Below are 14494 nucleotides of genomic sequence, written 5' to 3'. Positions count from 1 at the left end.
TTATGAAGCAATTGCAATTGCTTCACTACGCCGAGGTTATCTACACTCATGATGGCAGCTGTTCTTGGTTCGAATTCTGGGATATTTACTTCGTATTCTTTACTGAATGAATTTTCAAAGGCTGTGTTTAGTGACTGTGCTTTGGCAGTACTGTCTTCGATAGTATCTCCATTGTTATCGCGCAGGGAAAGCATTGATTGTTTCTTGCCTCTAATATACTTCACATCTCTTTTGAATTTCTACCTGGTTTGGAGATAAAGCTTCGTTGTGGGAACTATAATATGCACCTCGCATTGATGTCCGCACTAGATTTCGAGCTTCTGTTAAAGATGGCCAATCTTGGAGATTTTGCGTTCGTTTAAATTTGGCAAGCTTTTTTCGTTGTTTCTACTACAGTGTTCGGACTTGTTTTGTGTGCCAAGGCGGATCAGCTCCGGCGTTTGTTAATTTATTTGGTTATGTTTGTATTTTTTCCGTAATACTATAGCAGAAAATTTACACTCAGCCCCATACTTAGACTTCCTTAAACTTAGCTTAGACCCAATATTTCTCCAATTCTTCACACATTATTTGTTCCAGTATATGTCTTCAGTTTTCTGTGTTTATTTATTTTATTGTAATTGTCTATGTACTCTTTTTTCATCAATTTTATGACCGATTTGACATAGGCCGCCACAAATTCGTTCCTTTGGCATCCCGTTGGCCTCAGAATAGCACTTGCAGCCATCTTTAGTAATTATTTGCTGTATGTACACAGTCTCTCTTTCCCTGCAGCTTTTGGCCTGTACAGTTTTCTCTAGAACTGTCGGACTGACGTCTTATCACATGTTCTATCATCATGTCCGTTCTGATTATCAGTATCACCCTTCTGTTCCTTTCGTCGGTTCTGCGGCGAATCCCCGAATTCCTTACCTTTCCTGCCCACGTAATTTGCAGCTTCCTGCTATAGCACCACATCTGAAACTCTTCATTCCCTTCTTACTCAGATCTTATATGAGGATGGTATCCGTTATTCGACATGTCCGAAAGAACAGAGCCGGCCGGAGTGGCCGAGCGGTTCTAGGCGCTTCAGTCTGGAACCGCGCGACCGCTACGGTCGCAGGTTCGAATCCTGCCTCGGGCATGGATGTGTGCGACGTCCTTAGGTTAGTTAGGTTTAAGTAGTTCTAACTTCTAGGGGACTGATGACCTCCGCTGTTAACTCCCATAGCGCTCAGATCCTTTTGAACCATTTGAAAGAACAGATACCACCTTCATATAGTTAAGGCAAAACCGGTGGTAGGCAGAATACGTCTTCCGAGATTGTCCTAAATGCATTCTCCGAAAATTATTTCGAGCAGTTAGTCCACGAACCCACGCGAATTGTAAATGGTTGCGAAAACACACTTGACCTCTTGGCCACAAACAATCCAGAGCTGATAGAGAGCATCATGACTGATACAGGGATTAGTGATCACAAGGTCATTGTAGCTAGGCTCAATACCATTTCTTCCAAATCCATCAGAAACAAACGCAAAATAATTTTATTTAAAAAAGCGGATAAAGTGCCACTAGAAGCCTTCCTAAAAGACAATTTCCATTCCTTCCGAACTGACTATGCGAATGTAGACGAGATGTGGCTCAAATTCAAAGATATAGTAGCAACAGCAATTGAGATATTCATACCTCATAAATTGGTAAGCGATGGAACGGATCCCCCGTGGTACACAAAAAAGGTCCGAACGCTGTTGCAGAGGCAACGGAAAAAGCATGCGAAGTTCAGAAGAACGCGAAATTTCGAAGATGGGCTACAATTTACAGACGCGCGAAATTTGGCACGTACTTCGATGCGAGATGCCTTTAATAGGTTCCACAACGAAACATTGTCTCGAAATTTGGTAGAAAATCCGAAGAAATTCTGGTCGTATGTAAAGTACACAAGCGGCAAGACGCAGTCAATACCTTCGCTGCGCAGTGCCGATGGTACTGTTATCGACAACTGTGCCGCTAAAGCGGAGTTATTGAACGCAGTTTTCCGAAATTCCTTCACCAGGGAAGACGAATGGAATATTCCAGAATTTGAAACACGAACATCTGCTAGCATGAGTTTCTTAGAAGTAGATACCTTAGGGGTTGCGAAGCAACTCAAATCGCTTGATACGGGCAAGTCTTCAGGTCCAGATTGTATACCGATTAGGTTCCTTTCAGATTACGCTGATACTATAGCTCCCTACTTAGCACTCATATACAACCGCTCGCTCACCGATAGATCTGTACCTACAGATTGGAAAATTGCGCAGGTCGCACCAGTGTTCAAGAAGGGTAGTAGGAGTAATCCATTTAACTACAGACCTATATCATTGACGTCGGTTTGCAGTAGGGTTTTGGAGCATATACTGTATTCAAACATTATGAATCACCTCGAAGGGAACGATCTATTGACACGTAATCAGCATGGCTTCAGAAAACATCGCTCTTGTGCAACGCAGCTAGCTCTTTATTCGCACGAAGTAATGGCCGCTATCGACAAGGGATCTCAAGTTGATTCCGTATTTCTAGATTTCCGGAAAGCTTTTGACACCGTTCCTCACAAGCGACTTCTAATCAAGCTGCGGAGCTATGGGGTATCGTCTCAGTTGTGCGACTGGATTCGTGATTTCCTGTCAGGAAGGTCGCAGTTCGTAGTAATAGACGGCAAATCATCGAGTAAAACTGAAGTGATATCAGGTGTTCCCCAGGGAAGCGTCCTGGGACCTCTACTGTTCGTGATCTATATAAATGACCAGGGTGACAATCTGAGCAGTTCTCTTAGACTGTTCGCAGATGATGCTGTAATTTACCGTCTAGTAAGGTCATCCGAAGACCAGTATCAGCTGCAAAGCGATTTAGAAAAGATTGCTGTATGGTGTGTCAGGTGGCAGTTGACGCTAAATAACGAAAAGTGTGAGATGATCCGCATGAGTTCCAAAAGAAATCCGTTGGAATTCGATTACTCGATAAATAGTACAATTCTCAATGCTGTCAATTCAACTAAGTACCTGGGTGTTAAAATTACGAACAACTTCAGTTGGAAAGACCACATAGATAATATTGTCGGGAAGGCGAGCCAAAGGTTGCGTTTCATTGGCAGGACACTTAGAAGATGCAACAAGTCCACTAAAGAGACAGCTTACACTAGACTCGTTCGTCCTCTGTTAGAATATTGCTGCGCGGTGTGGGATCCTTACCAGGTGGGATTGACGGAGGACATCGAAAGGGTGCAAAAAAGGGCAGCTCGTTTTGTATTATCGCGTTATAGGGGAGAGAGTGTGGCAGATATGATACACGAGTTGGGATGGAAGTCATTACAGCATAGACGTTTTTCGTCGCGGCGAGACCTTTTTACGAAATTTCAGTCACAAACTTTCTCTTCCGAATGCGAAAATATTTTGTTGAGCCCAGCCTACATAGGTAGGAATGATCACCAAAATAAAATAAGAGAAATCAGAGCTCGAACAGAAAGGTTTAGGTGTTCGTTTTTCCCGCTCGCTGTTCGGAAGTGGAATAGTAGAGAGATAGTATGATTGTGGTTCGATGAACCCTCTGCCAAGCACTTAAATGTGATTTGCAGAGTAGTCATGTAGATGTAGATGTAGAAGGCAAACCAGCCATTGACCTTCTTCTCCTGTGCAGATGCACACGTATTGCCCGAACTGTTACGGGCCTCGGTAAGATTGTCTGCCGCGAGTATTAAGTGTTATGGACAGGGGCACTACGAATGTAGTGTGTGGACATCAAGTTGGGAATACGAGTCCCACGGGGTGCGTGCAAGGGATAAGTCCCTGCAGTCACACAATCCTCTCTGCCCTCGGTGGCTCAGATGGATAGAGCGTCTGCCATGTAAGCAGGAGATCCCGGGTTTGAGTCCCGGTCGGGGCATACATTTTCAACTGTCCCCGTTGACGTATATCAACGCCTGTCAGCAGTGTACGGTCTTGATTTAACTATCATTTCCCAGATTTGTATACTTTCGCGATTCACTTTCATAGAATGCTTGATGTTAAATCTATCTGTACTCTGATTTCTGTTAGTCGTCATTCCTTTCGGCCTTCTTCGGTTTACTCTTACTCCATATTGTATGCTTATGAGACATCCCAGTTAGTCGTTTAGTGGTATAGATGATCTTGCGCGTAACAGGATCTTTTTGCAAGACGCTTGATTTTGCAGATGGTTAGCAGAGAGACGGATACCTGTTCTGATCAGATGAAGGGCGAGAGAAAAGGTACGTGCTGGAAAGTAGAGCCTCTGAATTTTTTTTATTCTGTTCTCAGTAATGGTTGAGGTGTCACCGTCATGCATGTTACTTCATCGACTATCGCTTCCGCATGTTATAACCCTCTGCCGCTACACAGCTCCGAATTGTAGCGTGTATCACGGTGATGTCTCGGCGTGTAACAGACAGCGTACCGTAATCCAGTTTCTAACCGAAAAGTTCGTTCACATACGGAGCGCCTTCTTCTTCATCATGACTACAGACCGGATTATATGTATTTGCATGTTGCATATACATTTGCATATTCGGCTCCTTTCCAGCAGTTATTGCTTTTTTTTTTTCAGTCTTCTGACAAACTCGCAGTAGCACTGGCCATTTACATCCTCTATTACTTGCTCGATGTATTCCAATCTCTGTCTTCCTCTACAGTTTTTGCCCTCTACAGCTCCCTCTAGTACCATGGAAGTCATTCCCTCATGTCTTAGCAGATGTCCTATCATCCTGTCCCTTCTCCTTATCAGTGTTTTCCACATATTCCTTTCCTCTACGATTCTGCGTAGAACCTCCTCATTCCTTACCTTATCAGTCCACCTAATTTTCAACATTCATCCATAGCACCACATCTCAAATGCTTCGATTCTCTTCTGTTCCGGTTTTCCCACAGTCCATGTTTCACTACCATACAATGCTCTACTCCAGACGTACATCCTCAGAAATTTCTTCCTCAAATTAAGGCCGGTATTTGATATCAGTAGACTTCTCTTGGCCAGAAATGCCTTTTTTGCCATAGCCAGTCTGCTTTTGATATCCTCCTTGCTCCGTCCGTCATTGGTTATTTTACTGCCTAGGTAGCAGAATTCCTTAACTTTCATTGACTTCGTGACCATCAATCCTGATATTAAGTTTCTCGCTGTTCTCATTTCTACTACTTCTCATTACCTTCGTCTTTCTCTGATTTACTCTCAATCCATGCTGTGTACTCATTAGACTGTTCATTCCGTTCAGCAGATCATGTAGTTCTCTTTCACTTTCATCATGATGGCAATGTTATCAGCGAGTCGTATCACTGATACCTTTTCCCCTTGAATTTTAATTCCACTCCTGAACCTTTCTTTTATTTCCATCATTACTTCCTTCGATGTACAGATTGAGCAGTAGGGGCGAAAGGCTACATCCTTGTCTTATACTCCTTTTAATGCGACCACTTCGTTCTTGATCGTCCACTCTTATCATTCCCTCTTGGCTGTTGTACATATTGTATATGACCCGTCTCTCCCTATAGCTTACCCCTACTTTTTTCACAATCTCGAACAGCTTGCACCATTTTATATTGTCGAACGCTTTTTCCAGGTCGAGAAATCCTATGAACGTGTCTTGATTTTTCTTTAGCCTCGCTTCCATTATTAGCCGTAACGTCAGAATTGTCTCTCTCGTGACTTTACTTTTCCTAAAGCCAAACTGATCGTCACCTAGCGCATTCTCAATTTTCTTTTCCATTCTTCTGTATATTATTCTTGTAAGCAGCTTCGATGCAAGAGCTTTTAAGCTGATTGTGCGATAATTCTCGCACTTATCAGCTCTTGCCGTCTTCGGAATTGTGTGGAAGATGCTTTTCCGAAAGTCAGATGGTTTGTCGCCAGACTCATATATTCTACACACCAACGTGAATAGTCGTTTTGTTGCCACTTCCCCTAATGATTTTAGAAATTCTGATGGAATGTTAGGTATCCCTTCTGCCTTACTTCACCTAAGTCCTCTAAAGCTCTTTTAAATTCCGATTCTAATACTGGATCCCCTATCTCTTCTAAATCGACTCCTCTTATCTTTTTCTATCACCTAGACAAATCTTCCTCCTCACAGAGGCTTTCAATCTATTCATACCACCTACCCGTTCTCTCCTCAGCATTTAACAGTGGAATTCCTATTGCACTCTTAATGTTACCACCCTTCTTTTAATGTCATTGAAGATTGTTTTGGCCGGGCGGTGTGGTCGTGCGGTTCTAGGCGCTTCAGTCCGGAACCGCTTAACCGCTACGGTCGCAGGTTCGAATCCTTCCTGGGGCATGGATGTGTGTGATATCCTTAGGTTAGTTAGGTTTAAGTAGTTCTAAGTTCTAGGGGACTGATGACCACAGATGTTAAGTCCCATAGTGCTCAGAGCCATTTTTGAAGATTGTTTTGACTTACGTGTATGCTGACTCTCTCCTTACGACAATCATTTCTTTTTCGATGTCTTGAAATTTTTCCTGCAGCCATTTCGTCTTAGCTTCCCTGCACTTCCTACTTATTTCATTCCTCAGCAACAAGGGCAGTGTTATCTGGATTTTAGTTTACGAAATTAGAGACACTTGTGGTCGCTATATTGCGAATGTAATTGTTGGTGCTTTAAAAGAAGAGCCTTCGTCTTCCTGTTTAGCGGCCTGCAAAGAACTTGAAAAAGTAAAACATTCTACGATTGTCAGATTTCTGAATGAGGGTATTAGAAAAATCTTCTGCAGATGGAAGTGTGTTTGTGTTTATATCAGATGCTGCTCCTATATGATCAAAGGAGAAAAGAAGCCCTCCGAGAATTTATTCCAATTTTATTCATGTGACGGGCCTTTGCTGAAGAAATACGTTCCACGTTTGCGAATGTAAATAAACTGATTCCATCCACAAAGGAAGTATTTCTAAAAGCTCCTGCTCGCATCAAGACCTACGAAGAAAAATTACTGTATGTACCTTTACCTCACGAACCAATGGTGACACGTTGGGGTACGTGGGTCGAAACTGTGTTGTTTTACAGTGAAAATTTAGAGGCCATTAGAGGGGCAGTAAACGACTTCGATAGTGCAGAGACTTTGGCAGTTTACGAGTGCAAGGAAATGTTATGAGCCGTCTCGTGTTCGTAATCTACATAAATGGTTTGCGAGACAATGTGAGCAAGCCTCTGAGATTGTGTACACATGTAGCGACTAGTGAAGTCATCAATGATCTGAACCAATTGCAAAATTATTTAGTCAGAATAGCTTTATGGTGCGAAAAGTGGTAATTGATCCTAAATTATGAAGTGTGTGCGGTCGTCCACATCACTAATAAAGGCAATTACATGAATTTCAGTTACTCGCTAAATCGCACAAATCTAAAGGTCGTCAATTCAACTACATACTTAGGGATTACAATTACGAACAACACGAACTGGAACGATTACGCAGATAACGTAGTGGGGAAGCCGAAGCAAAGATTGCCTTATTTACGAAAACACAACATCCAAAGCTGTTTCACAGAGGAAGACTGCACTGTACTTCCTTCTCTAGATTGTCGCACAGCTGACAAAATGGTAGATATCGAAGTAGACGACAGAGGGATAGAGAAACAATTAAAATCGCTCAAAAGAGGAAAGGCAGCTGGTCCTGATGGAACACCAGTTCGATTTTACACAGAGTACGCGAAGGAACTTGCTCCCTTCTTGCAGCGGTGTACCGTAGGTCTCTAGAAGAGCGAAGCGTTCCAAAGGATTGGAAAAGGGCACAGGTCATCCCCGTTTTCAAGAAGGGACGTCGAACAGATGTGCAGAACTATAGACCTATATCTCTAACGTCGATCAGTTGTAGAATTTTGGAACACGTATTATGTTCGAGTATAATGTCTTTTCTGGAGACTAGAAATCTACTCTGTAGGAATCAGCATGGGTTTCGAAAAAGACGGTCGTGTGAAACCCAGCTCGCGCTATTCGTCCACGAGACTCAGAGGGCCATAGACACGGGTTCCCAGGTAGATGCCGTGTTTCTTGACTTCCGCAAAGCGTTCGATACAGTTCCCCACAGTCGTTTAATGAACAAAGTAAGAGCATACGGACTATCAGACCAATTGTGTGATTGGATTGAGGAGTTCCTAGATAACAGAACGCAGCATGTCACTCTCAATGGAGAGAAGTCTTCCGAAATAAGAGTGATTTCAGGTGTGCCGCAGGGGAGTGTCATAGGACCGTTGCTATTCACAATATACATAAATGACCTGGTGGATGACATCGGAAGTTCACAGAGGCTTTTTGCAGATGATTCTGTGGTGTATCGAGAGGTTGCGACAATGGAAAATTGTACTGAAATGCAGGAGGATCTGCAGCGAATTGACGCATGGTGCACGGAATGGCAATTGAATCTCAATGTAGACAAGTGTAATGTGATGCGAATACATAGAAAGATAGGTCCCTTATCATTTAGCTACAAAATAGCAGGTCAGCAACTGGAAGCAGTTAATTCCATAAATTATCAGGGAGTACTCATTAGGAGTGATATAAAATGGAATGATCATATAAAGTTGATCGTCGGTAAAGCAGATGCCAGACTGAGATTCATTGGAAGAATCCTAAGGAAATGCAATTCGAAAACAAAGGAAGTAGGTTACAGTACGCTTGTTCGCCCAATGCTTGAATACTGCTCAGCAGTGTGGGATCCGCACCAGGTAGGGTTGATAGAAGAGATAGAGAAGATCCAACGGAGAGCAGCGCGCTTCGTTACACGATCATTTAGTCATTGCGAAAGCGTTACGGAGATGATAGATAAACTCCAGTGGAAGACTCTGCAGGAGAGACGCTCAGTAGCTCGATACTGGCTTTTGTTAAAGTTTCGAGAACATACCTTCACCGAAGAGTCAAGCAGTATATTGCTCCCTCCTACGTATATCTCGCGAAGAGACCATGAGGATAAAATCAGAGAGATTAGAGCCCACACAGAAGCATACCGACAATCCTTCTTTCCACGTACAATACGAGACTGGAATAGAAGGGAGAACCGATAGAGGTACTCAGGGTACCCTCCGCCACACACCGTCAGGTGGCTTGCGGAGTATGGATGTAGATGTAGATGTAGATGCAACAGGTCTACTAAAGTGACTGCCTACGCTACGCTTGTCCGTCCTCTTACTGGAATTTGACTGCGTAGTGGGGAATGTTTACCGCATAGCTATGACGGAGGATGTCGAAAAAGTTTGAAGGGCAGATCGATTTCAAAAAAAAGGTTTCAATGGCTCTGGCACTATGGGACTTAACATCTGAGGGGCAGCTCGATTTATGCAATCCCGAAATAGAGGAGAGAGTGCAACGGATACGATACGTCAACTGAGGTGTCAATCATTAAAAGCAATGTGTTTTTCTCGCGTAATTTCTGTCACAAAGCTTTCTCCTCGGAATGCGAATATATTTAGTTGGTGCCAGCCAGACTGGCAGAAATGATCATCAAAATCAAAGAAATCAGACAGATAGAGAGAGAGATAGAAGGAAGTGTGACCAGACATACTATCGTGGTGCAAAGGCCGTCTACCTCTACATGACTAGTCCATAACTCACAGTTAAGTGCCTGGAAGTGCTAATAGAACCACCATCAGACTATTTTTGTACACTGACTGGACTGGGACACACAACAAACCAAAATCACACTGTGTTCTGGTGTAGTAAAAAGCCCTTTACTACGTTATTTGTGGAAAATACTTCTTACAGTTACGTATGCATCACAACATCTGAAACGTCCCCTTAGAAAAATTATACATGTCTGTGCTTTAACTGACACACAATATTTTTTAGCGCAACGCAATCTCACTTTCAATAATCCCTACAAGAGAATGGCCCTCACTAAATTAACCTATACGTTTCACAAACCACTTACCTCACAAAAATCTTCGTTACTCGAACTACTGCAATACAGCGAGCACCACTGCTGCCAGCGAAATAAAAGATTCAAACTACTGAAGACACTAACTACTGATAGGCATAGTTAGCAAACGAAAAATTTTGATAGAGAACAAACAATGTATTTTCCTTAATAATGTTCAAAAGTCATAATACATATAGCAGTTTATGACATCCAGTCTTACAAATTTCAAAACTCCGCCATCTCTCTCCCCAAATCCACCACTGCTGGCGGCTCACCTCCAACTGCGCAACGCCACGCGCTGGTAACAGCCAACTGCCCAACACTACAATGTCAGACAACAATGCAAACCAGCCACAGACTGCGCACAGCACAGCCAGTGATTTTTCATACAGAGCGCTACGTGGCGTTGCCAACATAAAAACCTAAACAGCCTACTTACACATCTCAGCATGATGCGGAGAATGGAAGTGCTTGCCACACAAAACCGTGAGTAAATAAGAAAATAGGCGCCGAAACATCGGGAAAAACTAAATTACGCTCTTGAAGATAGATTTACACTCAGAAAAAAAAAAAAAAAAAAAAAACCACTTTCTCATCAACATCGTTTGGTTGCAGATGACAAGCTACCTTTAATAATTAACACAAAAGAAAATTCACGCTCACCAAATGTAAAGGCATTTACAAAAAGAAACGATCTGTTGTTTGAACTAAAAATGCACATAATTTTATAATCATGTAACAAAAATGTTCAAATTGCAGAACAAATAAAAACGAAACCCCACTGATGATGGCACAGTGGTGCCGAAACATGTTTGGGTACAGAGAAAAACGGTGTTTTCCGTAACTGGCGGACCTCAAATACCAAAAATTTTAACTGCAAACACGGCCAATGCAAGGAGCTGCAAATCAAAATATAGATATTTTTGTACCGTTCGACTCTCTAAAGACGCGCGGGGATAAGGAACACCTGTATCATTTCGTGCCAGCTGTGAGTGCTGATATTTCATCACGATGGACATGACTCCCTATGCTAATGGGACTTAACAAAATATTTTGGCGTCCAGAGAAGAACAATATCTGGCCGCACGAAAGACGCCTTTGTTTTATTACCGTGGCACACTTTGCCATGTTTAGCGGTGATGCGGAGCTAGCTGTTCTTCTTTGACTTTCTCGATGTCCTCTGCCGATGCTAACTGCTGAGAATCGCACAGCACGCAGCAATACTCCAGAAGAGGACGGAGAAGCGTAGTGAAGGCAGTGTCTCTAACGGATTTGGCACATCTCCTAGGTGTTCTGCCAGTAAAACGCAGTCTTTGGATTTGCCTTCTCCACATTTTCTTTATGATCGATTCAGTTTAAGCTGTAGGCAGCTGAAATCCCTATGTTTTAACGTAAACGGACAAGCTTTAAACTTGTGTGTTTTGTGTCAGATCGAGTCGTGCGTTTCTTCGTCGCCCCTTATGACAGACAACTGCTCACAACCGGCGCGAGAAACATATGTCTTCTCCCCTCCAGAAAGGAAAGAGCCCTCAGCGCCCACATCTCTAGTTAGCATCACGAAATTCAGTGTGTAGCCTACCTCTGCGCGATCAACAGGTTGTCGGTATTCCTGTGTTTCCCGGCCCAGCGGGGGGATCTCGGGAGCAACAAGTGGATTCTGGAGCAAGACGACGTTCCCTATGTGGAGATGAGAGTTGAACGGAGTGAGAGAGCGGGTGATAACCAGGACCAACCCACCTTTGGATGCCTTCAAAAATGGTTCAAATGGCTCTGAGCACTATGGGCCTTAACAGCGGAGGTCATCAGTCCCCTAGACTTAGAACTACTTAAACCTAACTAACCTAAGGACATCACACACAACCATGCCCGAGGAAGCATTCGAACCTGCGACCGTAGCGTCGCGCGGTTCCAGACTGAAGCGCCTAGAACCGCTCGGCCACTCCGGCCGGCTTTGGATGTCTTCGATCGTCGGTCTGGCCCAACAACGGGTCAGAATCTACATCTACATCTTTGCTCCACAAGTCACCTTAAGGTGTGTGGTGGAGGGTATTTTTTGTATCACTGCCGCTTCTGCCCTCTCCTGTTACACTCGCGAGTAGTTCGCGAGAAAACGCTTGCTGGTAAGCCTCTGTGTTGCTTCCAATCTGTCTAATTTTATTTTCCAGTCTTTTCAGAAGATATATGAACGAGGAAGCAGAACAAACGGATGACTCTTCAAGGAGCTTATTACGAACAGTAAACGACACCGTCATACATGACGCCTGCATTGCATTTCCAGCCACAGGAGTTTATTGGGTATTTCTGTGACAGTTTCTTGATTACTAAATGATCTTGCCGTCTACACTACACTTGGCTTGGCAGAGCACCCGGACGTTGCAACAGAAATGGTTCAAATGGCTCTCATCACTATGCGACTCAACTGCTGTGGTCATCAGTCCCCTAGAACTTAGAACTACTTAAACCTAACTAATCTAAGGACATCACTCACATCCATGCTCGAGGCAGGATTGGAACCTGCGACCGTAGCAGTCGCACGGTTCCGGACTGCGCGCCTAGAACCGCGAGACCACCGCGGCCGGCTGATGCAACACATCCACGAAAGATACTGCCTACACTACGCTTGTCCGTCGTCTTTTGGAGTCCTGCTGCGCGGTGTGGGATCCTCGCCAGATTGACGGAGTACATCGGAAAAGTTCAAAGAAGGGCAGCACGTTTTGTATTACCGCGAAACAGGGGAGAAAGTGTCACGGACATGATACAAGATTTGGTGTGGACTCCATTAAAAGAAAGGCGTTTCTCCTTGCGGTGGAATATTCTCACGAAATTTCAAATACCAACTTTCTCCTCCGAATGCGAAAACATTTTATTGAGGCCGACCTACACAGGGAGAAAAGATCCTCATGATAAAATAACGTTCACAGCTCGCACGGAAAGATATAGGTGTTCGTTTTTTGAATGTGCTGTTGGAGAGTGGAATAATAGAGAATTATCGTAAAAGTCGTTCGTTGAACCCTCCGCCAGGCACTTAAATACGGTTTGTAGATGTACGAGGGCAATCCCAAAAGTAAGGTTTACTATTTTTTTTACAAGTAAAGAACTCTCTTTGTGTGGCAGTTGGTCACTCTGTTATGAGGAGTGATTGATTCGCTATGTGTAAACATGCGCTCAGTCTTGGCTTGGCAGCCGTTGAGAATGGAGCTCCCGTTGGATGTTAGCGCCAAGTGCGAATTGCACGCAGCTATTCGGTTTTAGAACGCGAAGGGCACTGCGGCGATTGAATTCCATCGCCAATTGACGGAAGTGTATGGTGAGTCGTGCATGGATGTCAAAAATGTTCGTAAGTGGTGTAGACAGTTTGCAGCTGGTCGGATCGAAATTCACGACGAACAAAGGAGCGGGATACCGTCAATTTCTGAGGAGACAGTGTTGAAGGTTGAGCAAAGCACGCGTGAAGATCGGCGGATCCCCCTGGATGGTCTCTGCACGTTGGTTCCTGTGGTTCACCGAAGCACCCACCGAGCGAGGTGGCGCAGTGGTTAGCACACTGGACTCGCATTCGGGAGGACGACGGTTCAATCCCGCCTCCGGCCATCCTGATTTAGGTTTTCCGTCATTTCCCTAAATCGCTCCAGGCAAATGCCGGGATGGTTCCTTTCAAAGGGCACGGCCAACTTCCTTCCCCGTCCTTCTCTAATCCGATGAGACCGATGACCTCGCTGTCTGCTCTCTTTCCCCAAAACAACCCAACCCCGAAGCACCGCTCACGGAAATTTAACGGGAACCTTGAACTACCGGAAGGTGTCCGCAAGATGCGGCAACGAGTTGATGATTCCCGCGCATTTCTCCACCGACTTGCAGTCGAACAGGGCAGCTTTCTGGACTCAATTGTCACGGGTGACGAAACCTGGGCATACCACTTTACACCTGAGACCGAGCAACAATCACGCCAGTGGCGGTATCCTTCTTCGCCAAAGCCGCGGAAATTCAAACAAACACAGTCTGCCGGTAAAGTCATGACAGCCGTCTTTTTGGGAATCGGAAAGGGGTGTTGTTGGTCGACTTTATGCCCACTGGGACCCCAGTTAACGCTGCCAGGTACTGTGAGACTCTGAAGAAACTCAAACGGTCAATTCAGAACCGGAGAAGAGTAATGTTGAGAACATTCTCCATGACAACGCTCGCCCACACATCGCTAGGCAAAGCGTTGCTCTCCTGCAACTGTTTCAGCGGAACATAATCACCCACGCACGCTATAGTCCTGACTTGGCGCCCACTGAAGACCACCTATTCCCTAGGTTGAAAGAACATTTGGCAGGAAAGCGATTCGACGACAGGGTGAGAGAAGAGATTAATAACTTTCTGAACAGATGGTATGCCATGGACCTACAAAAACTGCTACAGCGTCTATAAAAATGCATCGACAGAAATGGTGATTATGTCGGAAAGTAGCTAAATGTTCAAGCTGTAAATTGATGTAAACCATTGTAGAAATAAACAGGTCGATGTACTTATAAAAGAATAAAAAAAATGGTTCAAATGGCTCTGAGCACAATGGGACTCAACTGCTGTGGTCATTAGTCCCCTAGAACTTAGAACTACTTAAACCTAACTAACCTAAGGACATCACACACAT

The 14494-nt window shown here is 44.1% G+C and overlaps 1 protein-coding gene and 1 non-coding gene across 2 annotated transcripts in view; both read left to right on the top strand.

Annotated features, from left to right (window-relative positions):
- The window catches only part of LOC126295146 (high affinity cGMP-specific 3',5'-cyclic phosphodiesterase 9A-like), a 2007270-nt gene that overhangs the window by 1299446 nt on the left and 693330 nt on the right, over window positions 1-14494 (top strand). The gene's annotated exons all lie outside the window — the stretch shown is intronic.
- On the top strand, window positions 3823-3897 carry Trnat-ugu (transfer RNA threonine (anticodon UGU)). Its single transcript has one exon. It is a non-coding gene; the product is annotated as a tRNA-Thr (tRNA).

Source organism: Schistocerca gregaria, chromosome 11 (genome assembly GCF_023897955.1).
Source record: "Schistocerca gregaria isolate iqSchGreg1 chromosome 11, iqSchGreg1.2, whole genome shotgun sequence".
Taxonomy (NCBI): domain Eukaryota; kingdom Metazoa; phylum Arthropoda; class Insecta; order Orthoptera; family Acrididae; genus Schistocerca; species Schistocerca gregaria.
This window is presented reverse-complemented; position numbering and strand designations above follow the sequence as displayed.